Genomic DNA, 25992 nt, shown 5'->3' with positions numbered 1-25992 from the left:
CCTTGAGGGTTGAAAGACATAAGAAAAGGTTACAATGGACAAGAAGTAGATGTAAGCACTCCGGTAGAAACGAGATGTACAAGGAATGATAGGGATCAATTATGACAACACTCCGGTTGGAAATGGAAGGTAAAGAATATGCGCTTGGCAAAATGAAAGCACTTGGATGAGAGTGTGGTTAGAAGAGGAATGATAGACACAACACTCCGGTTAAACAAAATAGAGAAGGCCAAAGAATGATATAATTTGGACAGCACTCCGACTGTAAATGGAAGGAATTGAACATGATCTTGACAAAACAAGATGATGGGTCGAAGAGAGCAACATCACAATGCCTCCGGAACACATGCAAGAATGGAATCAAAAGAACGAAGGAGAAAACAACATCTTCTACATCAAATGAGCTTGAAAAAACATCTTTACGAGAACGGTCGAATGGAGTTGTTGGAAAACCAACAACGAAAAGAGTAAGCTTGTTGTGGGCTTATGGAAAGCATCTCAAAATCTTCAGGTGAAATTCTGCCACTAACGGAAAAAAAGATTGATTGAGATCAACGCAGAGATGAAAACTTATTTCAGCGGAAGGATAAATGAAGGCATTGGGTCATTTATAAGCACCATAAATAGCAAAATCCTTAGGGAAAGCTTTAGGTGAAATATAACCCAAGATAACTCCAATGAAGAGGTAGATTGGTTGAAAAGATGTCTTGAGCGAAGAGAAAATGATGGATTTAGATATGTCACTCTTGAAAATTTGTGAATCACGAAATACAAAGGGAAATTATCAACAATGACATAACACCACCTCAAAAGATGAGATATGAAAGAATTGCGCTTCAGTTGCAAATTGAAGAATGCTTGAACTCCTCAAAATAAGACATGTGTTGAACACCATGTTTATTTTTGAGTATAGCTTGGCGGATCTTAACTTCGAGAAAAATCTTGAGGACAATTGAAGAATGAAAGGAATCCTTGACGAACCACCATGTAGAGCCTCCATGAAGAACTCCGGTAATAAAAGGATGATACAAAAGAAAGAGAAGTTGAAAACACAAGGTGACGCCTTGCAATGATTTAGATGGATCTTCGTGATGATATAATTGAGAGAGCTTGGAACTCAGGAAAGAAAGAAGAACAAATGAAATCAAGACTTTTGATGAACATTTGGAAAGCAGGAATTGAATTTACTCGATGAAACAAGAATAATAATTACATTATGCTTATCCTTCACCAATTTAAATTGATGACAAGAAACGGATTTTTGCATACTACTTATTCTCGTTGAAAGGATTAAGATAGATATAGCGCCAACTTGAAGAGGCCTTCAACGAACCACCGGTAGGGTTTGGAAACAACGAATGAATTGATATGAAAACGAAGGAAGAAGAAACTTGAACAAACCACCGTAAGAATTGAAAAACGAACGAAGTAAAGGGATGAATCACCGGTAAGAATTAGCAAATGAACGAAGATACATGAGAGAGTTTAGATATAAGAAAACGAAGAGATCATGAACTGATTAGAGGATATTTGATCGATGCACTGGTAATATTTGGAGAAACGAGAGCTGAAAGCTGAGAATGAATAAACCCGAAATGATGGCCTTCGAAGAATCTAACTGAAAAGACTCCTAAATTTCTCCAGATGGGTGAAAAGAATTCTCACAATCAAAAACGATTATGAGAGGATGGCATCAAGCTAGAACTACGCATCTTCAAGAGAATGGACAAGATTTAAGAGAAAATCTTCTTCGGTCTTCAAAATCGGAGAATGACGACGAGTAATGCCACCATGAATTGTTGAGATACTCCGGGATGAAAATTAGAAAGGTTGAACCAAACGATGAAAAGAATTTGAAAGATCTTGGAGAAAGACATATGTCTGATGATAATTCATTCTTACATCAAACTTGGAAAAGAATTTGAGAGTAACTCCACGAAGATTAGAAGAGTCAGGTAAGATCCTGGGAAAAGACCTGTGGGTTAGGGCCCACTCAAAGAAAACACCATTGAATGATTTAAAAGAGGGATTGCACCGGTTGAATTAAATGGCTTGAATGAGATAACAACCTCAAGATATCTTGAACGATTGAGAATGGTAACACGAATCTTTCGAGATATCTTCAACACAACGGAACAAATGAATGGTGAGAAGCGGATGATTAAGAGGTGCACCGACATGAGAAAGCATTTGAAACGAGGAAAAGGTATGATCGACAAAACTTGAATTGAATCCACCGGAGAAGAAAAGAGAACGCAGAATGATAACTTGTAGAGCATCTTCATGAGAATCACCGGATAAGAACATTGACAGAAATGATTGGAGAAACTTCCAATCAATAAAAGGATACTTGATTAAGACATCTGATTCCTTGAAGAAAAAGGGTGGGAGGGCGGGAAAACAAAGGCAACTTTGGGACAGATGAAACGAACAACGTTGGAAAAACCGAGAGGTGATCTTGCGGATGTTGAAAATGAGCAAATCCACTTGAAGAGAAACACACCGGTTGAAACGGATTGACATGACAATCTCAATTATCATGAAGGATTGGTATTCACATAGAAATATGAGGACACCGCTTTAGGAAGCTATGGGATCAACACTTGACATTGAAGCAACTCGAATACAACAAATCAAAACAAAACAAAGTATTGGCTTGCAAAATAAGCCGGAACAAACATATGATAGAGATTTCGTCCAAAGTTTTCGTGGTGGGGCCCACACGGGCTCGATCGTACAACACCATCATGTACAAGGCAGTGCACATGACATACGAAGCATCCCCGAGTCAGCATAGCCAAGGACTCTTTAAGACACAACGAGACCACTGTAAAACCAACCATGGATAGCCGGACCACTAGACTTCGAACCCCAATCTCGTATCATGCATCTGTCAGAAAGATATCCTAGGAGCTACTTGAATTCCCACTTATAAACTCCCGAAACTTCCTGGTTATGCAATCAGGAGTTGGAGATACAGGGGAAGCATAATATCTCACCCAAAACTAGCAAATCCTACATCCAGCGGTATCCATCCTTCAACACATAACCAAGAAACCTTCGGAAATCATTACCTCGACCTTCGAAAAGCATTCGTTATACGAGTTATGGCAATACTCCCGAACTCCCGCCCCAGTACTAGGTGGCGTCGAGGTTATCTCACCAACAACTGCATAAAAGAGATTTTTGATGTCGGCGTACTCAGGTATTCCAGAACTGTAACGATAAAATTGTGACGAAAACACCTCAGAGTTCAACTCCCCGGGACACTGCCACAACCCCTAAATGTCAAGAGGCACCAAGAACAACGTACTCGTCACAAAACCATCATAATGATTCCAAGATACCCGCATGATCCTAAATTGTTTTCATGAAATTTGAGGAGAGAAGAGTCAAAACTCTACGTCAGGAGGCCCCACCAGAGCGACGAAGGGACTGAGGAGTAAAAAATAATCCTACTCTTATATATAATCCTATAAGACTTGATTTTTTTCCTAGACTCAACAATGCCAGCGATTCGATCAAGCAAGGGGCTCCTAAGTCGGGGAAGGCTCTGATACCAACTTGCAACACCCACGATGCGGCGATATCTCCCACGTGTCGGAGCACGACTTAGAGGCATAACCGCATAGTAGGCATGTCGCAAGAGGGGTAATCTTTACACATCCCATGTATTGAATAAGAAAGGGATAAAGAGTTGGCTTACAATCGCCACTTCACACAATACATAATATAGCATTACATCATCCAGAATACACTCAAGGTCCAACTACGGAACCAAATAAAGAAAGACAACCCCTAATGCTAGATCCCTGATCGCCCCGACTGGGCTCCACTACTGATCAACTGGAAACGAAAAACAACACAACAAACATGATCTTCATCGAGCTCCCACTCGAGCTCAGTTGCGTCATCTGCACTGGTATCCTCGACACCTGCAATTGTTTGGAAGTATCTGTGAGCCACGGGGCCTCAGCAATCTCACACCCTCGCGATCAAGACTATTTAAGCTTAAAGTAGGAAAAGGGGGTAGTGAGGTGGAGCTGCAGCAAGCACTAGCATATATGGTGGCTAACATACGCAAATGAGAGCGAGAAGAGAAGCAATGCAATGGTCGTGAACTAGAAGTGATCAAGAAGTGATCTTGAAACTACTTACGTTCAAACATAACTCCAAAGCCGTGTTCACTTCCCGGACTCCTCTAGAAAGAGACCATCATGGCTACACACGCTCCGTACTACGAAAACCAAACCTCGAGTTTCCCCGAGGTGGCGCTGCAAAGGACTCTAGTTTGGACCAACACTCAGAGGAGCACTGGCCCGGGGGTTTAAAATAAAGACGACCCTTGAGTCTGCAGAACCCAAGGGAAAAAGGCTTAGGTGGCAAATGGTAAAACCAAAGTTAGGCCTTGCTGGAGGAGTTTTATTCAAAGCGAACTGTCAAGGGGTTCCCATTATAACCCAACCGCGTAAGGAACACAAAATCAAGGAGCATACCACCGGTATGACGAAAACTAGGGCGGCAAGAGTGGAACAAAACATCAGGCATAAGGCCAAGCCTTCCACCCTTTACCAAGTATATAGGTGCATTAAAGTAAACAAGATATAATAATGATATTCCAACAATAACCATGTTCCAACATGGAACAAACTCCATCTTCACCTGCAACTAGCAACGCTATAAGAGGGGATGAGCAATGCGGTAACATAGCCAAACAACGGTTTGCTAGGAAAGGTGGGTTAGAGACTTGACATGGCAATATGGGAGGCATGATAAAGAAAGTGGTAGGTATCGTGGCATAGCAATAGAGCGAGCAACTAGCAAGCAAAAATAGAAGTGATTTCGAGGGTATGGTCATCTTTCCTGGGATCCCGCAAGGAAGAAGAACGAGTCCATGAAGAATATAAACGGACGTTGTCAAACGGATCCTCACAAACGCGACGTTATCGGAACTAACCCGAAGAAGCAACACTGGAAAGAAGCAAACAACATGGTAAACAACCACCACATGAACATGGCATGACGCACAATCAAGTATGATGCATGTCCGGTTTAATGAGGCACGGCATGGCAAAGTGCACAAACAATACTACAAATTAAGTGGAGCTCAATATGCAACGAGTTGCATATTGATGGAACACCACATGTCTTATTTAGTTCTCTCTCATTTATGTACCCAACAATATTAAATGTTCTTAACATGGAAAGGGGTGAGGCATAGTAAAACTACCTATCTAGGAAAGTTTAAATGAGGCCGGAAATAACAAACAACAATTCCAGAAAATCCCCATATGCATATTTTAGATTTGGTACCGTTCTACCCTAAACACAATTTTAGAGTTGTTAAACATGCAAAGTAAAGCCACCATGTTAAACTAGGCATTTTTCTACCCCATTTACATATAAAGTTAGTTAAATTTGGAGCTACGGTTATTTATTATGAAATAAATCATTTTAGCATGGCATTGGAGCAAATCAAGGAAAACAACAATTTAAACATGTTAAACATGGATGAAAGTTGGATATTATGAAACTAGATGAAATTCTAGTCATTTTACATGTTTAAAACATTTTAATCCGATGCATGGTTTGTGAGATCAAAAATGCATGAAGTTAGAGGGTCTTTTCTGCAAATCTGTAAATCCCTGAATAATAGCTAAATTCATCCTGAGGAAAAAAACACTATATGGGCCGAATCTTGTTGGCCCAACAGGAAGAGGGGATCTGGAGGGGCTGCTCACATCGGGCCTTGGCCCAGCTGGTGCAGAGGGGAGGCCTGCAGGGGCGCGCAGCTGGGCCTGTTAGCCCTGCGCTCGGTCAACGCGCGAGCGGGACAAGCAGACGGGCTGCTGCTGTTCTCGTTCTTGAAGAAACAGAAACAAGAGCATAACCATGGCAAAGGCGAAGACAACGGCAAGGGGTCCTGGCGACGGGGTCGACGGGAATCGGCCGAAACGGGTGGGTCAAGTCGTCCGGCGTCGGTTCCAGGCAACGGTGGTGGACGGGGATCGGGTGCGGGACTCCATATCCATGGCGCTGTCCAAGGTGCATAGAGAGAGAGAGAGAGAGAGAGAGAGAGAGGTCAGAGGCAATAGGGAAAACGAAGAGGGCTCGCTGTATTGGAGGGGGCGAGAGGCCGCGACCTGCGGGACGGCAACTCCGGTGAGTGGCGCGGCCTGTCGGGGTCCTGGACGGCGGCTCGTGGGAGACCATAGACGGGACGACTCTGGCAGGAGCTTGGCAGTGGCGGGACTTGCGAGCTGCAGGTCGATGCAGAGGTAGCGGGGGCGACGCCCGCGGGACTTGGCGGCGGCAGGCTTGAAGGCGAGCGCCAGCTCGACGCAGGGGGCTTGGGTCTCCAAGGCGGCGACCGCGCGCATGAAGCAGAGGCAGGGTGAAGCTAGAGGCGAACAAGGGTCGTGCGTGTAGGGGAAGTAGGTTTGATGGCGGCGACGGAGCTTGCCGGGAGGTCCGGCGACCTGGGGAACGGCTCCGAGCGGGTCACAGCTTGGCGGCGAGGAGCTCCGAGTCAGCGGTCGGGGTCCAGGGAGGTCGCTGTTGCGGCTGTCGATGGCGGATCCCCTGCTCACAGAAAGAGAGAAAGGCGGGGAGATGAGAGATGGAAACGGGAGGAGCACGGGCATCGGCGCTCATCTCTGACAAAGCTTGCTGGCGGCGAAGTGGCACGAGGCGAAGGGGATCGAGCGTAGAGGCGCAAGAGGAGGAGCTCGGGGCTGCTCCAGTGCTGCACTACTGCTTGGGTGACCAACGAAGGCGACATGTTTGGTAGCTTGGGCTTGGGAGCGTCGGTCGATGGGCGGCTCAGCTGGACAAAGGGGGTCGATGGGATCCATGGGGAGGCGCTAGTTGGGGCCATTTTGGATCGAGGAAGATCCCGAGGAGAGGAGGTGAGTGGGCGGCGGCGGAGGAGGGATTGATGGGACAAACTTCCTAGGTTTTAGGGTTAGGCAGGTAGGTAGCTTATTTATATTACGGGTCCAAAAGAGGGCTAGATGAGACCCTCCGATCGTAATCGGACAGCCCAGAATAAATAGGTTAGGAAGTCCAACGAGAAACCGATGATGATTTCGGGATGTTAGGGGATGATCTTGATCCATCGGTGACGACTGCCGGGTTCGGGTTTGGGGGAGTTTCGGACACGCGCGAGGGGTCGATGCACTGTGCAAAGAGGGTTCAGGTGAACGAGGTCAAGTGTGTGGTTGGACTGAGAAGAGAGAGGAGGAAGGAGTGCAGCCCGGCTACTGTTTCCGGATACCGAAAATGTCCGACGTTAGACCGACTACATTGTCGCTATAGTTATCCGTTGGGGCATCAAACGATCTCCAAATGCGATGAAATTTGGCAGGCGACCTACTGACAACAAAACAACACCGCATGCCAACTTTCATCCCATTCCGAGAACATTTTACGGCCACTTATAAAATAATATTTCGGATGTGCCGCGGGCGCGTTCAAGTGTGGTTGGACTCAGAACGGACAACGGAGAGAAACAGGGAGACCCGGACGGATGCAAGTTTTGAAAACATGATGATGCAATGCGCATGATGACATGGCAGGATGCAACACGCAAGCAAATGACATGGCAACAACAGCGAATAACTGGAAGACACCTGGCGCATCGGTCTCGGGGCGTTACATTATGATCCTTAGCAGCTTTATTTGACCTGTTTCTGCATATAACAAGTTGAAAGTGTCCTGGCGGTTTATCGCCGGACAGGTCATAATGCCCAACATATAATCCAGGTTTATAACCAGGCTGTATTGAAGGACAATCAAATATGAAATATATCATGCCCGTGACATTGAATCACATCGTTGGCTCACCAACTTTCTATAGTAAGGGTGATAACCCAAATCTTGAGTACTGATAACTCCTCCCTTTTTTGCCAGTTTATAGTAAAGCCATACCGGGTTGTAATAAACACCGGATTATTCGTATATCATACTGGCGACTTGTAGTCGAAGCCAGACCAGGTCAATCAACACCGGATTATAGTTTAATGTATACTAAAGACTTATAATCGACAGCAAAAACAGGTCAATAAACACCGGATTAGTATAAAACGCCTCAAAAGAAACATCAGAAAGATTTCAGAAGAAAATATGCAAAAACTGTGAGGCTTTTCATGGGCTGCTGATACATCTCCAACGTATCTATAATTTTTGATTGCTCCATGCTATATTATCTTATGTTTTGGACATTATTGGGCTTTATTATCCACTTTTATATTATTTTTGGGACTAACCTATTAACCAGAGGCCTAGCCCAGAATTGTTGTTGTTTTTTTGCCTATTTTAGGGTTTCAAAGAAAAGGAATATCAAACGGAGTCCAAATGGAATGAAACCTTCGGGAACGTGATTTTTGGAATGAACAAGATCTAGGAGACTTGGACCCTATGTCAAGCAACCAACACGGAGGCCACGAGGTAGGGGGCGCCTACCCCCCCCAAGCGCGCCCTCCACCCTCGTGGGCCCCCTGTTGCTCCACCGACATAATTCTTCCTCCTATATATACCGACGTACCACCAAACGATCAGATACGGAGCCAAAACCCTAATTCCACCGCTGCAACTTTCTGTATCCACAAGATCCCATCTTGGGGCCTGTTCCGGAGCTCCGCCGGAGGGGGCATCGTTCTCGGAGGGCTTCTATATCAACACCATAGCCTCTTCGATGAAGTGTGAGTAGTTTACTTCAGACCTTCGGGTCCATAGTTATTAGCTAGATGGCTTCTTCTCTCTTTTTGGATCTGAATACAAAGTTCTCCCCCTCTCTTGTGGAGATCTATTCGATGTAATATTCTTTTGCGGTGTGTTTGTTGAGACCGATGAATTGTGGGTTTATGATCAAGTTTATCTATGAACAATATTTGAATCTTCTCTGAATTCTTTTATGTATGATTGGTTATCTTTGCAAGTCTCTTCGAATTATCATTTTGGTTTGGCCTACTAGATTGATCTTTCTAGCAATGGGAGAAGTGCTTAGCTTTGGGTTCAATCTTGCGGTGTCCTTTCCCAGTGAAAGTAGGGGCAGCAAGGCATGTATTGTATTGTTGCCATCGAGGATAACAAGATGGGGTTTATATCATATTGCATGAGTTTATCCCTCTACATCATGTCATCTTGCTTAAAGCGTTACTCTGTACTCTTGAACTTAATACTCTAGATGCATGCTGGATAGCGGTCGATGTGTGGAGTAATAGTAGTAGATGCAGGCAGGAGTCGGTCTACTTGTCTCAGACGTGATGCCTATATACATGATCATACCTAGATATTCTCATAATTATGCTTAATTCTGTCAATTGCTGAACAGTAATTTGTTCACCCACCGTAAAATACTTATGCTCTTGAGAGAAGCCACTAGTGAAACCTATGGCCCCGGGTCTATCTTCATCATATTAATCTTCCATTACTTAGTTATTTTCATTGCCTTTTATTTTACTTTGCATCTTTATCATAAAAATACCAAAAATATTATCTTATCATATCTATCAGATCTCACTCTCGTAAGTGACCATGTAGGGATTGACAACCCCTTATCGTGTTGGTAGCGAGGATTTTTTTGTTTTGTGTAGGTGCGAGGGACTCGCGCGTAGCCTCCTACTGGATTGATACCTTGGTTCTCAAAAACTGAGGGAAATACTTACGCTACTTTGCTGCACCACCCTTTCCTCTTCAAGGGAAAACCAATGCAAGTGCTCAAGAGGTAGCAAGAATGATTTCTGGCGCCGTTGCCGGGGAGGTCTACGCAAAAGTCAACACACCAAGTACCCATCACAAACCCTTATCTCCCGCATTACATTATTTGCCATTTGCCTCTCGTTTTCCTCCCCCCACTTCACCCTTGCCGTTTTATCCGCCATTTCTTTTTCTCGCTCGCCTTTCTTCCTCCATGCCTGAATCAAAAAGGGTTGGGGGTTCTCTCCCGAGTTTTAGTACTTTGGACAACCCTTCTATTCTCGCTAAGCTTATAAATAAGGATACTATGGAAAAACCTACCGGAGTTATCAATGAGAATCTTAATAATTTTGATGACGATGATTTCGGAATTTTTCGCTATTTACTTGATGAATCTTTGAAAGATGCTTGATATAGACTATTAAGGATCAGGGCTAGCTATGTGCCTCAATACCAAATTGAAATTTACTTAAAAAGCTTTTATATTGCCCTTCCTTCTTCTTTTAAGCATGTCTTAGATTCTATATTTGAAGAAGGCTTTCTTGAAGGGGATTCCATAGACACTTATGAGAAGATGAAAACCATATTTGGGCACCCCATGAATGAGAAAGTTGAATCTACATCTCTTTTGCTCTCTTACCAAAACGAATCTATCAAAGAGATGAAGGCTAGCTTAGATACAAATTTCCGTAACATACTTAATCTTTATTCTACCATCAATGGCCATGTGCTTTATCAAAATAGAAATATTAATTCCATAGATAGAAAGTTTGCTCTTTTCTTCCCTAAAACCAAAGATGCCAATACCTAGATCTATCCTTGCTTTTTATGCCTAGCTAGGGGCGTTAAACGATAGCGCTTGTTGGGAGGCAACCCAATTTTCCTTTTATTCCTTGCTTTTTGCTCCTGTTTAGTAATAAATAATTTATCTAGCCTCTTTTTTGGTTGTGTTTTTTTGTGTTTACTTAGTGTTTGTGCCAAGTAGAACCGTTGGAAACACTTGGGGAAAGTCTTGTTAATCTTGCTGTAAAAAACAGAAACTTTAGCGCTCACGAGAACTGCTGCAATTTTTATTTGGAGAGTGCTATTTAGTTAATTCTTTTTGTAGATGATTAATAGATAAATTACTCACGTCCATAAATTTATTTTAGAATTTTTGGGGTTCCAGATCTTGCGCTAGATTCAGATTACTACGGACTGTTCTGTTTTTGACAGATTCTGTTTTCGTGTGCTATTTGCTTATTTTAATGAATCTATGGCTAGTAAAATAGTTTATAAACTATAGAGAAGTTGGAATACAGTAGGTTTAACACCAATATAAATAAATAATGAGTTCATTACAGTAGCTTGAAGTGGTCTTTTGTTTTCTTTCGCTAACGGAGCTCACGAGATTTTCTACTTTAAGTTTTGTGTTGTGAAGTTTTCAAGTTTTGGATAAAGATTTGATGGATTATGGAACAATGAGTGGCAAGAGCCTAAGCTTGGGGATGCCCATGGCACCCCCAAGATAATCTAAGGACACCTAAATGCCAAAGCTTGGGGATGCCCCGGAAGGCATCCCCTCTTTCGTCTACTTCTATCGGTAACTTTACATGGAGCTATATTTTTATTCACCACATGATATGTGTTTTGCTTGGAGCGTCTTGTATGATTTGAGTCTTTGATTTTTAGTTTACCACAATCATCTTTTCTGTACACACCTTTTGAGAGAGACACACATGATTCGGAAATTATTTGAATACTCTATGTGCTTCACTTATATCTTTTGATGTCACATCCCTAGCTTCTGGCATTGCTCTAGGTTAGCTTCATGTGTGCATCATGTCTATATTTTTGAAACTTGAATTGAGGAATATTGGAAGCCTCAAAACCCTAAATAAAAGAGGGGCAAAAACCCTAGAAATCTCATTCATTGCTCCAAAGTGCTCCTCTTAAATGTTTGATAATTTTTGGTAAGGGTTCTGGTCCCAACCAAAATATTGAACATTTTTAAGGATTTATTTTTGGGACTTTGAATTTAAATCACTAGCTATTTGAATTTGAGTTATATTCATATAATTAGAATATAATTTAAATACCCCTGAAATATTTTATAAGCTTTTGGAAAAGTCCATCTAGCAATATAAAATATTCAGAGGAGTTTTTGGCATTGTTTGAATTATTTTTGAAATTCAAAACAGTGGCAAAAGAATTAAATAAAAACAAAACAGAACAGAAAAATATAAAACAGAATTTACCTAGACCTTACCTGGCAGCCACCCACAGCCCAACACTGTGCAGCCCACCTGCGCAGGCCCAGCCCACCTCCTTCCCCCCTTGTCCTCTTCCTCCTCTGCCAGGAGGACGAACAGAGGCGAGGCGTGGCGCGCGCCGACGCTGCCTCGGCCACCTCCTGCTTCCCCCTGGCCACCTCCTGCTTCCTCTCGTCGCCCTGGACTCCGTCCGCAACGCCATGCAGCCCCTGGCCCTTCTCACTCCCTCTGGACCGCTCCCCCCTCCCCTGGCTCTCTCTTTCCCTCTCTTCCTGTGATCCCCGAGCGCACCGCAGCACGCCGCCAAGCACCACCGCGGCCACCGCCTTCCCCACGCCTCTCCGACGCGCCCCCGAGCTCCGCCGTGACGTTCCCGTCCCTACCACGGAGCCACAAGACGCCGGACGCCCTGGAGCGCCGTCACCGACGCCATCTTCTACCTCTGCACCGACGGCCGTCGTCGCTTGATTCGCCGGCCACAGAGCGTCCCCGGCCTCGCCCCCGCGCTCGTTGGACTCGCGGTGAGCCACTGAACCGTTCCCCTCTTCTTCCCATGCCGTTTTGGCCGCTCTAGCCATTGCTTCCGCCAGAGCCGAGACGCTCCGCCGCACGGACTCGTCGCCGGCGAAATCCCAGTGACCATTTGGTCACGGGCGTGCACCGTTGCGCTAGCCGTGACCCGTAGAGCCCCTCCAGCGCCTCAGCTCCCTCGTTTGTGAGCTGCAGCGCCAGTCCCGCGAACCCCCGAGCTCCGGCCGCCGCCTCGGGCTTCATTCCGGCGAACCCCGGCCACCCCCGCACCTCCCGTTGGTCCCCCTAGATGCGCACGGGCACGGGCTACCTCCTGGTGCCCTTGGCGCGTCGATCCGTCGCCTCTGGCGTAACTCCGGCGAGCCACCGCCGCTCTGGGTCGTCGCCGTCGTCCAACCACCGGCAAATCCGACGTGGCGGGTCATTAGGGCCTAACCACCCCGCTAACCCAGGCCTAGGGCCACTGACAGGTGGGCCCTACCCTTTAATTAACCCGGCTAACCATTTAGTTAAGTCAATTAAACTCTGTTAAATCACTGTGCAGCTGACATGTGGGTCCCATAGGTCAGATTTGACCTGGACAACGCCGTTGACCTGCTGACGTCACTGTGAAGTCATGCTGATGCAGTAAATTCATTTCTGGATTTATTATTATTCAGGAAATTACAGAAAATGCCTAAAACTTCAATAAATCATAGAAAATTAACCGTAACTCCAAATTAAATAATTTATATATGAAAAATTATCAGAAAAATTCAAGGAATCCATCTGTACCATTTTCATGCATGTTAGAACAACTTATAGGTGCTGTTTAGCACAAATCAATTAAATGGCATTTGAACAATCACATATGGAGTTTAAATTTGAATCTTGTATTCAAACCAACTTCATTTAATCTGTTGCTAGTTGCATTAGCTCAAAACACATTCATTTTGCCATGTCATGATCATGCATCATATTGTGCATTGCATTGATTGTGTTCCTTTCTGTGTTGCCGGTATTTGTCCCCTCTCGATAGACGTGATACCGATGATGTGATCGTTGACACTGATGAAGACTCAATGTTATCTTCAGAAGTGCCAGGCAAGCAAAACCCCCTTGTTCATTCCGATAAAATCCCACTCTCTCGCTCCTGCTCTCCTTTACTGCATTAGGACAACAACGATATACTTGTTACTTGCTGCGGTAGCTGAACCCCTTTTATCCTCTGCATGACCTGTCATTGCCACAGTAAATAGATGAAACCCACTAGCATGAGTAGGAGTTGTTTGAGCCCTGTTGTGCCTACTCATTCATGCTTGTTTGTCATGCCTGCTACTGCTTAGAGTTGAGTCAGGTCTGATTCATCGGGGATGAATCAGAGGCGTGTGAACATGTCCTACTATGGGTGAACTAAGTGTGTGAACACGATTTGATAAAGGTAGCGGTGAGAGGCCATGTAGGAGTACATGGTGGGTTGTCTCATTGCAGCCGTCCTCAGGAACTGAGTTCTGTGTTTGTGATCCATGATCAGTTACTACCACACATTGGGCTCCGGGCGCTCCAAGCCCTCTCGACTTATTAATCAACTTGATCTCTGTCCAGGAGTTGCAACTAGTTTCTGGTGTTTGTAGGTAGTGTTAGTAGTCTACCAAGTGGCACCCGGTACAGGTGGGCTTGGGACAGACTAGGCACAGTGGCCCGGTGTACCAAGTGGCACCCGGTTGGTGGGCTTGGGAACCCTGCACACATCGTTTGGGGCCGTAAGCGACACCCCGGCCGGATCTCCTTGCGGATGGAACCTGAATAGGCGATAAACCTGGACTAGAGACTTGTTCGGTTAGTCAGGTCGTGGCCGACTCCCTCGCCCGGCTTCCGCTTGAAGGTTGCCGAGGTACATGACGTGTACAGGGCGGTAAGTGGCGAAAGCGTGTGTGAAGAAGTACACCCCTGCAGGGTTAACATCATCTATTCGAATAGCCGGATTCCTCGGATATGGAAACGTGGACCCCTTATATCAGTTCATAGACAAGTGAAAGTGGATACTCTAAAATACGCAAGATAAGCGTGAGTGCTATGGATGGCGTTCTCGTAGGGAGACGGGAGCGGATCCATAGTGGTGTATTGATATGGTGAATATGTGGACTCGTGTGCGCCACCTCAAAAGAGTTACTTGCAGTCGTAGTTCAGGTTAGCCACCGAGTCAAAGCTGGCTTGCTGCAGTTAAACTCCACCACCCCCTTTGTTGATAATGATGCATATGTAGATAGATCTGATGTAAGTCTTGCTGGGTACATTTGTACTCACGTTGCTTAATTTATGTTTTTGCAGAGAGACTTCAGTCTCACTAGTAGTTCCACGTGGACTTCGACGTTTAGCTTGTTACCTCAGCTACGATCTTGTGCCCTCGGTAGGATCTGGTAGATAGTCAGGCTTCTTAGCCTTTTTCATTTATAGATGTCTGTACTCAGACATGATAGCTTCCGCTTGTGCTTTGACTTGTATGCTCTGAGTGTTGGGTCATGAGACCCATGATTGTAATATCTCGCTCCTCGGAGCCTATTGAATAAAAACTACTGAGTCGTAGAGTCATTTTGTGATGCCATGTTGTATTGCACATATCGAGCATATTGTGTGTATGTTATTGAAATGCTTGGTATGTGTGGGATCTGACTATCTAGTTGTTTATCTTTAGTAGCCTCTCTTACCGGGAAATGTCTCCTAGTGTTTCCACCGAGCCATGGTAGCTTGCTACTGCTCCGGAACACTTAGGCTGGCCGGCATGTGTCCTTCTTCGTTCCTGTGTCTGTCCCTTCGGGGAAATGTCACGCGATGAATACCGGAGTCCTGCTAGCCCGCTACAGCCCGGTTCACCGGAGTCCTGTTAGCCCAGTGCTACAGCCTGGATTCACTCGTTGATGACCGACACGTTCGATGCTGGGTCATGGATGCCTGTCCCTGTAAGTTAGTGCCACTTTGGGTTTACGACTAGCCATGTCAGCCCGGGCTCCTTATCATATGGATGCTAGCGACACTGTCATATACGTGTGCCAAAAGGCGCAAACGGTCCTGGGTAAAAGTAAGGCGACACCCGTGGGAATACCGTGCGTGAGGCCGCAAAGTGATATGAAGTGTTACATGCTAGATCTATGTGGCATTGAGTCGGGGTCCTGGCAGCGTTGGTATCAGAGCTTGACTGCCTGTAGGATTACCAAGCCAAACTGGTCGAAGTTGAGTCTAGAAATGCTTTAGTTATATAAGGGAATTGATTGTGGGATGGAACGTAAGGTTCTTTTTACTCCTTATACCTTATGCCTTCTGATCTGAGTCATCTTATCCTTCCTGCGGGGTTTAAGAACTAGGCTATCTCTTCTTTCTATCAGGATCACGTGTTACTAATCCGTAGACTTATAAGATTGTTGATTCAAGCCTCAGTTCAGTTTCTACTATCTTCTGTACGTTAACTGTTGATCTCGAAACCTTGATATTGTGCTTCTGAGTGGTTATGCCACCATTTTTGTGAATGTCTCAAATCTTTTCTGAGCATTTACAGCCGTTATGCTGTCCGAGTCATCCCAGGTTTCTAAATAGTCGGATGCATTTGCAAATCCCTTCCTCCTGTTTCCGATGTGCCTTTGGTCAGATTAATCACACAAATTAGTGAGTTGAGGTACTTTATTGCCTCGACATATATGTTGGAATAATTATTATGACCCTAGGTGTTTTAGGGAGTCACCTAGTAATCTAGCAACGTTTTGTGTTCCCAGTGTGATGATTCTGGCCTTTATTCTCGAAAGCATCCCGTGATGCCACATAGTTAGTAGGTATTCTACTCCTGGGTTTTGAACCCGAGATTCACTCTACTTACATCATGTTGATAGTGTTGCTAGTTCCTTTAGGATATTAGTAACCTTTGCGATAGTCCCTAAAGTCCGTGGTATCTTCTTCTTCCAAATACCATGAACTACTTATGGCAGAAGTTCCTCGTTGAACTGAAATATCACAACAGGATTATTCTTGATGAGTTCTCCATTATATATTGTGGCTCTGCCAGTTCTACCTTTCTGCATGGGTTATCCGGAAGAAATATGTTGAACTTCGTTCGACATGCTAAACCATGCATCCACAACTCAGAAAATTGTATGTTCCTTTGAGTTGTCCCTCTTTAGTTGTCTTCTGACCCTCGTCTATCAATTGATAGTCAAGATTATGTGTGCATTCGTTCATCGATGCCTATTACTCTTGTGGTCCGTCAAGCCATTCCATTCAGAATGACTAGGAGAAACAAACTCCAGTACCTCTTCCATATCCAGGATTGGGTCAAAGAAGTTGTGCTCCGCAGATCAAATTGCTAATCCAGCTTTTGTTCTGTTCTACCCTGGAGTATTACCATCTTTATATCGGAATTGTCATGGGAATTGCACACCATCCTATGAACTCTTGACACAGTGATACTTCTCGCCATCATTGTTTATTCCTCGGTTCCTGTGTTATCGTAACCGGAATGTCGACAAGTGAATCGTGGTGTGTGAAATCAATACTGCTAGCAACTCCGTTGTTTGGTAGTTAAAGGACAATAATTTCATTCTTAGCATGTTGGTTAGTGAATCATCATTCTAAGATTGATCGTGCTACCTAGTCCTTGTTCTCGGTGCACTCCTCGATCGATGAGTTAGGGTTATTTCAAATCTTTGCTCTATTGATCATATCGTCTTGCCTCAAAAAGCAAGATTGTTCTCGAGCTTAGTAACATATCGGTGGTTCGTGATTTTCCGTATATCTTCTCGGAAATATTACCAGGTTGTCACCTGACCGCTATGTTGAGTTCGTGATCAAGTTGGTTTATTCCTGTAAACCACCCCTTCTCCAATGGTCTGTGTGGGATACCCCTGAGCTAGTTGGTCAAGCTAAACAACAACTTGGAGAGTTGGGAGATAAAAGCTTGCCTGACTTAGTTCGTTCCAAAGGGATATTCTTGTGTAGTGTGTGTTGAAGAAAGATGATATCTTCATCGATTGGCCCCTGTGATCAGTTGCTGGACCTATTGTCTTATCAATCCTTTGATTTGAGTGTGGGCTATCGTCAAATCAAGTTAGAACCAACGATGTTCGTAATGTTGTCTTACTCGTGGTTGATCCCTCGAGCATACACCACTATATTCTTTGGTCTGACCAATGCTATCACCTTGTTCACTTAACTATGGAATTCCTTTTAAAAGGGAACCTGAATGAGTTGTTGTTGAGCCCATCGACAACATCCTTATCTTCTCCATGTTTCTGTTGGACATTAAGCTAGTGTTGGAAACTTTGTAAACAATGCCTTCGAGTTCCGTCTCTGAGGTATATGTTTGGATGAAAGAAGTGACTTCCTTTAATTCACGTGCATTGATGTAAGTTGCCGTCGTGAATTCGAGAAAGATTGTTTTGTTCTTTTGGAATCATCCCAAATCAGTCATGCACGTGCGAAGAATTCTGTGGTCTGTTAGACTGATCATCTTCATTCCATATGTATATCCTAGCACACCAAGCCACTGATTGACTTGTTCAAGGAAAAGAAGTCTATGCTCGGGATCTAATCCATGGACTTGCGTAAAGACTTCGATATCCTCGATGATGGTTCCCCACCTGAACTCGGTAGTGTTTAATTATAAGACTACTACGTGGCCATGCTTGTCTGGGACAACGTGTTCACATGTTAGTAGCAGAACCAGCTCATGTTTGGAGCTTGCTATTGTAGTTCATTCCCGAGAATCTCGTAACGTCATCTCATCGATTTGTGTTGCAAACTTTCATTTTTCTTCCTAGACTCGATGAGTCTGGAATATCCTGACACCAACCAGATCTGAATCTCAGGCAGATATGATGGTTTGGAACATTTCCCAAGAAATATAATATTGGTCTCACGATAACCGGTAAAGTGGATGTCGTGGCCAACCCACCCCGCCGGGAGACCTAATATCGTAGTATCTTGATTGAGGAAGTTGGCCACCTCCCCATAAGGATTTCCTAGGATTTACCTCCGTAACTGTTCCTTATGGATTCTATTGCTCCCGAAGTCCGACCTTTACTTGATGTTCTAGTTATCAAACCATATCTATGAATGGGTTACACTAGCACGTCAAGGAGAACATTAGAAGCGGAGTGCTAAATGGCTCTCGGTCGATCATCCAGATTTTGTTCCTTGGCTTCGCTAAGGTGAAATCTGAGAAGGTATTATCTTCCTTTGCATCTGCATCCTCCTTCACCATTCATCATGGTAGCAAGTTGTGTTGCCAGGATCCTTGACACGGATATTGGTAAAACCTTGATGATTATGGAAATGCTCAAGTTCTTGAGAGCACGCTCAAGCGCTAGGTGTTATCTTCGGCACTAACTGGGGATCCTCTCCGTTTCCTCGACATGCTATGACCTACTCAAACAGTGAATTCACTCTCTATTGTTGGGTTCTTCCCCAGTTACCAGAATCATTCCCAGCATTTGCATTTTGTTCCCAGCTTGCACCACCAATGTGCCATTCTACCATGGGTCTCTTCCATTCCCGGTGATAAGCAAGTTCATCCATTACGTTGTCTTCAACAAGGTAACCCACATCATCCAAGTCCGAGTATGCCATTCTACCGACCCCCTCCAAATGATCGCTTGTGATTGCCTTAGGCTGGTATAAAGAGTTTCAATGATCTTTGAATCAAAAGTAATTCTTTTTGCCACTTAAGGGGATATTTCTATGAGTCACCTTCCCTAAGGTGCATCGTTATGGTATCATGGCAACTCAACTCCTCGCTACGTTGGCAATCGTTTACCACCTTCTTAGGTGTGGAATTGTTGTCTACCTAGTGAACCCTCGTCATCTGTTCCACTCCATCTCTCTAGAGGTGTGCTTCGTGTCTCAACCCGAGAGATGGTTCTATGTCTCATTCCGTGAGTTAATCCTGAGTTGCTCGTTCTTCAAGAAGATCGACCCTTCTAGAGTCTCCTTCTTCCCTCCATGTCATGTTGGCAGGATTTCTCAGAGCAAGACTTGAAGACAATGATGGTGATCGAATCAACGTTCAACTGAAGTGCACCCTGGATCGTGAAGATTGTACTAGTTTGCGTTTCCCCTTCATCCTACCCTACGCTTGAATCTCGAGACGAGATTCTTGTTTAGTGGGGGTGAGTTGTCACATCCCTAGCTTCTGGCATTGCTCTAGGTTAGCTTCATGTGTGCATCATGTCTATATTTTTGAAACTTGAATTGAGGAATATTGGAAGCCTCAAAACCCTAAATAAAAGAGGGGCAAAAACCCTAGAAATCTCATTCATTGCTCCAAAGTGCTCCTCTTAAATGTTTGATAATTTTTGGTAAGGGTTCTGGTCCCAACCAAAATATTGAACATTTTTAAGGATTTATTTTTGGGACTTTGAATTTAAATCACTAGCTATTTGAATTTGAGTTATATTCATATAATTAGAATATAATTTAAATACCCCTGAAATATTTTATAAGCTTTTGGAAAAGTCCATCTAGCAATATAAAATATTCAGAGGAGTTTTTGGCATTGTTTGAATTATTTTTGAAATTCAAAACAGTGGCAAAAGAATTAAATAAAAACAAAACAGAACAGAAAAATATAAAACAGAATTTACCTAGACCTTACCTGGCAGCCACCCACAGCCCAACACTGTGCAGCCCACCTGCGCAGGCCCAGCCCACCTCCTTCCCCCCTTGTCCTCTTCCTCCTCTGCCAGGAGGACGAACAGAGGCGAGGCGTGGCGCGCGCCGACGCTGCCTCGGCCACCTCCTGCTTCCCCCTGGCCACCTCCTGCTTCCTCTCGTCGCCCTAGACTCCGTCCGCAACGCCACGCAGCCCCTGGCCCTTCTCACTCCCTCTGGACCGCTCCCCCCTCCCCTGGCTCTCTCTTTCCATCTCTTCCTGTGATCCCCGAGCGCACCGCAGCACGCCGCCAAGCACCACCGCGGCCACCGCCTTCCCCACGCCTCTCCGACGCGCCCCCGAGCTCCGCCGTGACGTTCCCGTCCCTACCACGGAGCCACAAGACGCCGGACGCCCTGGAGCGCCGTCACCGACGCCATCTTCTACCTCTGCACCGACGGCCGTCGTCGCTTAATTCGCCGGCCACAGAGCGTCCCCGGCCTCGCCCCCGCGCTCGTTGGACTCGCGGTGAGCCACTGAACCGTTCCCCTCTTCTTCCCATGCCGTTGGGCCGCTCTAGCCATTGCTTCCGCCGGAGCCGAGACGCTCCGCCGCACGGACTCGTCGCCGGCGAAATCCCGGTGACCATTTGGTCACGGGCGTGCACCGTTGCGCTAGCCGTGACCCGTAGAGCCCCTCCAGCGCCTCAGCTCCCTCGTTTGTGAGCTGCAGCGCCAGTCCCGCGAACCCCCGAGCTCCGGCCGCCGCCTCGGGCTTCATTCCGGCGAACCCCGGCCACCCCCGCACCTCCCGTTGGTCCCCCTAGATGCGCACGGGCACGGGCTACCTCCTGGTGCCCTTGGCGCGTCGATCCGTCGCCTCTGGCATAACTCCGGCGAGCCACCGCCGCTCTGGGTCGTCGCCGTCGTCCAACCACCGGCAAATCCGACGTGGCGGGTCATTAGGGCCTAACCACCCTGCTAACCCAGGCCTAGGGCCACTGATAGGTGGGCCCTACCCTTTAATTAACCCGGCTAACCATTTAGTTAAGTCAATTAAACTCTGTTAAATCACTGTGCAGCTGACATGTGGGTCCCATAGGTCAGATTTGACCTGGACAACGCCGTTGACCTGCTGACGTCACTGTGAAGTCATGCTGACGCAGTAAATTCATTTCTGGATTTATTATTATTCAGGAAATTACAGAAAATGCCTAAAACTTCAATAAATCATAGAAAATTAACCGTAACTCCAAATTAAATAATTTATATATGAAAAATTATCAGAAAAATTCAAGGAATCCATCTGTACCATTTTCATGCATGTTAGAACAACTTATAGGTGCTGTTTAGCACAAATCAATTAAATGGCATTTGAACAATCACATATGGAGTTTAAATTTGAATCTTGTATTCAAACCAACTTCATTTAATCTGTTGCTAGTTGCATTAGCTCAAAACACATTCATTTTGCCATGTCATGATCATGCATCATATTGTGCATTGCATTGATTGTGTTCCTTTCTGTGTTGCCGGTATTTGTCCCCTCTCGATAGACGTGATACCGATGATGTGATCGTTGACACTGATGAAGACTCAATGTTATCTTCAGAAGTGCCAGGCAAGCAAAACCCCCTTGTTCATTCCGATAAAATCCCACTCTCTCGCTCCTGCTCTCCTTTACTGCTTTAGGACAACAACGATATACTTGTTACTTGCTGCGGTAGCTGAACCCCTTTTATCCTCTGCATGACCTGTCATTGCCACAGTAAATAGATGAAACCCACTAGCATGAGTAGGAGTTGTTTGAGCCCTGTTGTGCCTACTCATTCATGCTTGTTTGTCATGCCTGCTACTGCTTAGAGTTGAGTCAGGTCTGATTCATCGGGGATGAATCAGAGGCGTGTGAACATGTCCTACTATGGGTGAACTAAGTGTGTGAACACGATTTGGTAAAGGTAGCGGTGAGAGGCCATGTAGGAGTACATGGTGGTTTGTCTCATTGCAGCCGTCCTCAGGAACTGAGTTCTGTGTTTGTGATCCATGATCAGTTACTACCACACATTGGGCTCCGGGCGCTCCAAGCCCTCTCGACTTATTAATCAACTTGATCTCTGTCCAGGAGTTGCAACTAGTTTCTGGTGTTTGTAGGTAGTGTTAGTAGTCTACCAAGTGGCACCCGGTACAGGTGGGCTTGTGACAGACTAGGCACAGTGGCCCGGTGTACCAAGTGGCACCCGGTTGGTGGGCTTGGGAACCCTGCACACATCGTTTGGGGCCGTAAGCGACACCCCGGCCGGATCTCCTTGCGGATGGAACCTGAATAGGCGATAAACCTGGACTAGAGACTTGTTCGGTTAGTCAGGTCGTGGCCGACTCCCTCGCCCGGCTTCCGCTTGAAGGTTGCCGAGGTACATGACGTGTACAGGGCGGTAAGTGGCGAGAGCGTGTGTGAAGAAGTACACCCCTGCAGGGTTAACATCATCTATTCGAATAGCCGGATTCCTCGGATATGGAAACTTGGACCCCTTGCATAGTTCATAGACAAGTGAAAGTGGATACTCTAAAATACGCAAGATAAGCGTGAGTGCTATGGATGGCGTTCTCGTAGGGAGACGGGAGCGGATCCATAGTGGTGTATTGATATGGTGAATATGTGGACTCGTGTGCGCCACCTCAAAAGAGTTACTTGCAGTCGTAGTTCAGGATAGCCACCGAGTCAAAGCTGGCTTGCTGCAGTTAAACTCCACCACCCCCTTTGTTGATAATGATGCATGCGTAGATAGATCTGATGTAAGTCTTGCTGGGTACATTTGTACTCACGTTTGCCTATTTTATGTTTTTGCAGAGAGACTTCAGTCTCACTAGTAGTTCCGCTTGGACTTCGACGTTTAGCTTGATACCTCAGCTACGATCTTGTGCCCTCGGCAGGATCTGATAGATAGTCAGGCTTCTCAGCCTTTTTCATTTATAGATGTCTGTACCCAGACATGATAGCTTCCGCTTGTGCTTGACTTGTATGCTCTGATTGTTGGGTCATGAGACCCATGTTTGTAATATCTCGCTCCTCGGAGCCTATTGAATAAATACTTGAGTCGTAGAGTCATTTTGTGATGCCATGTTGTATTGCACATATCGAGCATATTGTGTGTATGTTATTGAAATGCTTGGTATGTGTGGGATCTGACTATCTAGTTGTTTATCTTTAGTAGCCTCTCTTACCGGGAAATGTCTCCTAGTGTTTCCACCGAGCCATGGTAGCTTGCTACTGCTCCGGAACACTTAGGCTGGCCGGCATGTGTCCTTCTTCGTTCCTGTGTCTGTCCCTTCGGGGAAATGTCACGCGATGAATACCGGAGTCCTGCTAGCCCGCTACAGCCCGGTTCACCGGAGTCCTGTTAGCCCAGTGCTACAGCCTGGATTCACTCGTTGATGACCGACACGTTCGATGCTGGGTCATGGATGCCTGTCCCTGTAAGTTAGTGCCACTTTGGGTTTACGACTAGCCATGTCAGCCCGGGCTCCTTATCATATGGATGCTAGTGACACTGTCATATACGTGTGCCAAAAGGCGCAAACGGTCCCGAGTAAAAGTAAGGCGACACCCGTGGGAATACCGTGCGTGAGGCCGCAAAGTGATATGAAGTGTTACATGCTAGATCTATGTGGCATTGAGTCGGGGTCCTGACATTTGAGTTATATAGTTTTGCTCTAGTACTTCACTTATATCTTTTAGAGCACGGTGGTGGATTTGTTTTATAGAAACTATTGATATCTCATGCTTCCCTTAGATTATTTTGAAAGTCTTAAATAGCATGGTAATTTTCTAAAATAATCCTAATATGCTTGGTATTCTAGATTAGTAAAATTCTCTTATGAGTGTGTTGAATAATATGAGAAGTTTGATACTTGATAATTGTTTTGAGATATGGAGATGGTGATATTAGAGTCATGCTAGTTGAGTAGTTGTGAATTTGAGAAATACTTGTGTTAAAGTTTGTGATTCCCGTAGCATGCACGTATGGTGAACCGTTATGTGATGAAGTCGGAGCATGATTTATTTATTGATTGTCTTCCTTATGAGTGGCGGTCGGGGACGAGCGATGGTCTTTTCCTACCAATCTATCCCCCTAGGAGCATGCGCGTAATACTTTGCTTTGATAACTTGTAGATTTTTGCAATAAGTATATGAGTTCTTTATGACTAATATTGAGTCCATGGATCATACACACTCTCACCCTTCCACCATTGCTAGCCTCTCTAATACCGCACACCTTTCGCCGGTATCATACACCCACCATATATCTTCCTCAAAACAGCCACCATACCTACCTATCATGGCATTTCCATAGCCATTCCGAGATATATTGCCATGCAACTTTCCACCGTTCCGTTTACTATGACACACTCCATCATTGTCATATTGCTTTGCATGATCATGTAGTTGACATTGTATTTGTGGCAAAGCCACCATTCATAATTCTTTCATACATGTCACTCTTGATTCATTGCATGTCCCAGTACACCGCCGGAGGCATTCATATAGAGTCATATCTTGTTCTAAGTATCGAGTTGTAATTCTTGAGTTGTAAGAAAATAAAAGTGTGATGATCATCATTATTAGAGCATTGTCCCAAGTGAGGAAAGGATGATGGAGACTATGATTCCCCCACAAGTCGGGATGAGACTCCGGACGAAAGATAAAATGAAATAAAAAGAGGCCAAAGAAGCCCAAATAAAAAAAAGAAGAGAGAAGAGGCCATAAAAAAAGAGAGAAAAGGCCCAAATAAAAAAATAAAAAATGAGAGAAACAGAGAGAAGGGACAATGCTACTATCCTTTTACCACACTTGTGCTTCAAAGTAGCACCATGATCTTCATGATAGAGAGTCTCATATGATATCACTTTCATATACTAGTGGGAAATTTTCATTATAGAACTTGGCTTGCATATTCCAATGATGGGCTTCCTCAAAATGCCCTAGGTCTTCGTGAGCAAGCAAGTTGGATGCACATCCACTTAGTTTCTTTTGTTGAGCTTTCATATACTTATAGCTCTAGTGCATCCGTTGCATGGCAATCCCTACTCACTCACATTGATATCTATTGATGGGCATCTCCATAGCCCGTTGATACGCCTAGTTCATGTGAGACTATCTTCCCTTTTGTCTCCTCCACAACCACCATTCTATTCCACCTAAAGTGTTATGTCCATGGTCACGCTCATGTATTGCGTGAAGATTGAAAAAGTTTGAGAATGTCAAAAGTATGAAACAATTGCTTGGCTTGACATCGGGGTTGTGCATGATTTAAATACTTTGTGTGGTGAAGATAGAGCATAGCCAGACTATATGATTTTGTAGGGATAACTTTCTTTGGCCATGTTATTTTGAAGAGACATAATTCCTTAGTTAGTATTCTTGAAGTATTATTATTTCTATGTCAATATTAAACTTTTGTCTTGAATCTTTCGGATCTGAATATTCATACCACAATTAAGAAGAATTACATTGAAAATATGCCAAGTAGCATTCCACATCAAAAATTCGGGTTTTTATCATTTACCTACTCGAGGATGAGCAGGAATTAAGCTTGGGGATGCTTGATACGTCTCCAATGTATCTATAATTTTTGATTGCTCCATGCTATATTATCTTCTGTTTTGGACATTATTGGGCTTTATTATCCACTTTTATATTATTTTGGGGACTAACCTATTAACCAGAGGCCTAGCCCAGAATTGCTATTTATTGCCTATTTTAGGGTTTCGAAGAAAAGGAATATCAAACGGAGTCCAAATGGAATGAAACCTTCGGGAACATGATTTTTGGAACGAACAAGATCCAGGAGACTTGGACCCTATGTCAAGAAACCAATAGGGAGGCCACGGGGTAGGGGGC

This window comes from Triticum dicoccoides, chromosome 5A (genome assembly GCF_002162155.2).
Source record: "Triticum dicoccoides isolate Atlit2015 ecotype Zavitan chromosome 5A, WEW_v2.0, whole genome shotgun sequence".
Lineage (NCBI taxonomy): Eukaryota > Viridiplantae > Streptophyta > Magnoliopsida > Poales > Poaceae > Triticum > Triticum dicoccoides.
The sequence above is the reverse complement of the archived record's forward strand: the minus strand, read 5'-3'. Positions refer to the sequence as shown.